A 4,112-nucleotide genomic window follows, 5' to 3' on the forward strand; every position below is an offset into this window, starting at 1 on the left:
GAGTTTGGGGTCATTCTGGGGATGGAAGAAGTCCGTTTTTTTGTTGTTGTTGTCGATTTGTTTCATTTTGTTTTTCAACCTCAGATGTCCCACCAAATGAGGGATTCCAGAGTAGAGCCCTGGGGTGGCGCGACTGGACAACCAGAAATCTGGTTAAAAATTGGGGACTAGGGACATGTCAAGCCCATTATGACATCTAATGGTCCAGCCACTGAGAGGACTTACTAGAGGACAGGACTCACGCTGAGGTCACAATGCGTGTTAATGCTCTCGTCGCACGCAAGAATGGGCGGGGCCTCAGGGTGAATGCTGGTTTCTCCTACACTGAACGTTGGACAACATGCCAACCACAAGGTTTCTTGCCATGGGTCAGGAAGAGTTCTGATTTCTGCATCACAGTCACCCGTGGGCAGTGATTGGAGATAAGGTCTAGGTTCTGAAGCCTGAAAACTGAGGTAGGGAAGAGATGATGACCTAAGGCCATGGCGGGTCTGATATGCTCAGCGTGCGGTCAGCTGTCTGGGTGTTGGTCAGCAGGTCCGGGCTCAGGTTGTGTCAGACAGTGCATTAGTGCCCAGGTTAGACTATATAATTTGGGTACATTCGAGTGCCGTGTAGGTATATCCTCATTTAAGCTGCCTGGGCTGCTCATTAGGCAATATATTTTTTCTAGAGGGCAGGCAGAGTGCTTCATTGTCGGTCCGCAATTGCCAAACTTGAGGGCTTCGGGGCTAGGAGAGTGAGGACGGAAGTCTGAGAACACAAGCTAGACTTCGGATTCAGGGTGAGGGCACGGCAGGTACCCCCTGCAGATCTGAACCAATATCTCATGCATCTGAAGTCAGGGCGAGGATCCGACGTTGGCTCAGGTTGGAGTTTCTGTGCATGACGGCCCCTTCATGAAGGGAGCGGAATCTCGAGGCCATGGAGGTTTTCCACGTTGGGAGATGTGGGATGCCCCCTTCAAGGATTCCTTCTGCGGGACAATTGAGACCTGTTGGACAGCTCCAGTTCATCCCTTATGGAATGACTCCAGAGCACCGTTCCAGGATGGATGCCTGGGAAGTCGGCCTCGCCTTCCAATTGTCTCCTAGCAACAAGACAGTTTAGATCTAATGGATCTGCGGGAGCAACCGGGGTGGCTGAGTTGAAATGCACTTTCCAGAGGATGGGTCCTAACGTGTGTTTGTGTCCATGAGGGCCTTGGAATGGGGAGGTGGCACCGGGACCCTGAAGTATTCTCCTAAGCTTTGGCATAGCTCCCATGCACAAGTTTCCTTGTGGAGACGAGATTTGTTCTGATGGGTGCCTCAGGAAATCCCCTCTGCTGGTATTGGAATCCAGGCTTTTGAGGAGACATGCCTGTAAACCAAAGCAATGGATCCGATAATGGCCTCGGGTCCTGTCTGGTTCAATCTTCTTGGTATGAGTGGAGGTAGATGAGTGGAGGTAGATGCTCAGCCGGTATCAACCGCCCTTTTTTGTCCCGGGTGACCTACACTATTGGGATGGCCTCAGGGACTTTGGAGGGTTCTCCTAATTTGTACGATTTTTGACAATGGAATGGGCAGAATTCCCATGGATTGGGTGGGGGCAGTCCTAATGTGTGGCTCCAGGGGCCCCAGCCTGGAGGGAGTGTGGCCCAGGACTTTGAGGACAGAAGACTGAAAACACAAACTCAGCTTATGTTTGGGGACGTAGGTATGGCACGCCCGATCTACAATCCATGAGAAGAACTCTTCAGGATATGAAGAATGAGCGAGTCTGAGGCGCTTGGTCAGGCTTTTGTCTCTGACTTTTGTTTCAGCGATGGCCGTGGAATGTTGGGGAGGTCTCATGGGCCATGGACGAATCTTCCTCTCTGTGGATTTGGCCCGATCCCAATTGTTTTTCGTCAATCTGTGGGATGGGAGGACTCCTTTCAGGTTTGTTACCTCAGGTGTCCCACCAAAAGAGGAATTCCAAAGCAGAGCCCTGGGGAAGAGTGAAGGGACAACCCGAACTATGGTTAAAAATTGGGGCCTAGGGGCATGGCAAGCCCAATATGCTGTCTCTTCATATAGGCCCTGAGAGGCCTTACCTGAGGACTGGGCTTCAGGCTGAGGGTCACAATGTGTGTTTGTGACCAATGTGGCCGCAAGCATGGGCTGGGCCTCATGGGCCACGCTTGTTTCAACTACACTGAACGTTGGACAACATGCCAACCACAAGGTTTCTTGCCATGGGGAAAGAGTTCTGATTTCTGCATCATTTTCAACCCTGGGCAGTGGTTGGAGATAAGGTCTAGGTTCTGGAGCCTGAAAACCGCAGTTGGGAAGAGATGATGACCTAAGGCCATGGCGGGGCCGATGTGCTCAGTGTGCGGCCAGCTGTCTGGGTGGGACCAGGAGGTCCAGGCTCAGGCTGGGTCAGAAGGGGAAATAGTGCCCAGGTCAGCCTATATGTTTGGTGTACAGCCGAATGGCGTGCAGGTTGATCCTCATTTGCGGTTTCGGGGTAGCCCTGAGGGCAATGTTTTACTTCTGTAGGGCAGGCAGAGTGCGGCATTGTAGTTCTGGATTGCCCAACTGGAGGGCTTGTGGGCCAGTAGTCTGAGGACGGAGTCTGAGAACCCAAGCTAGGCCTAGGTTTCTGGGTGAGGATATGGCAGGCACAATCTACAGACTTCAATCTAGATCTCATGCATCTGAAGTCAGGGCAAGGATCAGACGATCGCTCAGGTTGGACTTTCTGCCCTGATGGCCCATTCTTGAAGGGGGTTGGATCACGAGGACATGGGGGTTTTCCCACGATGGGAGTTGTGAGAAGCTCCAAACTGCAAAGATTCTTCTGCAGGACAATTGAGACCTGTTGGTTGGCTCCAGGCCAACGATTCCGAGCAGGGTTCTAAGGATGGATGGCTGGGTAGCCCACCTCGCATTCCAATGGTCTCCAAGCAACAAGACAGGTTAGATCTGCTGGATGTGGGGGGCAACCGAGGAGGCTGAGTTGAAATGGACTCTCCTGTGGATGTGTCCTAATATGTTTTTGTGTCTATGGAGACCTTGGAATGAAGCGGTGGCCCCGGGGCCCTGAAGGGTTCTCCTAAACAGAGGCTTTGACACAGCTCCAACGTGCATGTTTCCCATGTGTAGATGAGATTTGTTCTGATGGGTGAGTCAAGAAACAGCCATATGCTGGTATTGAAATCCAAGCCTCTGAGGAGAGATGCCTGGAAACCAAAGCATTGGATCCGATTAGTGCCTAGGGGCCTGTTCGTTCCTTTTTACCTCTGGGGACATCAGTCTACGGGTCTGAGTGCAGGTAGGTGCTCAGATGGGCTCAGATTGCCCCTGTTTGTCCTGGGAAGCCACAACTATTGGGATGGCCTCAGGGACTTTGGAGGTTATCCTACTAGTAGGGTTGTGGCCATTGGAATGGGCACATACAATTCCCTTGGAGAGGGCAAGTACAGTCCTCAGGTTTGGCTCCAGGGCCCTGAGCCTGTAGGGTGTGTAGGCCAGAGTTGTTTGGACAGTTGTCTGAAAACACAAACTCGGCTTATGTTTTGGGTCATAGGTATGGCAGGACTGATCTACAGACCATGAGGAGAACACTTCGGGATATGAAAAAAGGGCGAGTGTGAGGCTCTTGCTCAAGTTTTTGTCTCTGGATATCGTGTCACTCATGGTCGTGAAATTGCCGGGTGACTTCATGGGAAATGGACGAGTCTTACTCTCTGGGGGTTCGGTCCCGTCCAAAGAGTTTGGGGTCATTTGGGGATGGAAGAAGTCCGTTTTTTTTGTTGTTGTTGTCGATTTGTTTCATTTTGTTTTTCAACCTCAGATGTCCCACCAAATGAGGGATTCCAGAGTAGAGCCCTGGGGTGGGGCGACTGGACAACCAGAAATCTGGTTAAAAATTGGGGACTAGGGACATGACAAGCCCATTATGACTTCTAATGGTCCAGCCACTGAGAGGACTTACTAGAGGACAGGACTCACGCTGAGGTCACAATGCGTGTTTATGCTCTTGTCTCACGCAAGAATGGGCGGAGCCTCAGGGTGAATGCTGGTTTCTCCTACACTGAACGTTGGACAACATGCCAACCACAAGGTTTCTTGCCATGGGTC

The sequence above is a fragment of the Mustela nivalis genome (genome assembly GCF_964662115.1).
Source record: "Mustela nivalis genome assembly, contig: HAP1_SCAFFOLD_63, whole genome shotgun sequence".
In the NCBI taxonomy this organism is placed as follows: domain Eukaryota; kingdom Metazoa; phylum Chordata; class Mammalia; order Carnivora; family Mustelidae; genus Mustela; species Mustela nivalis.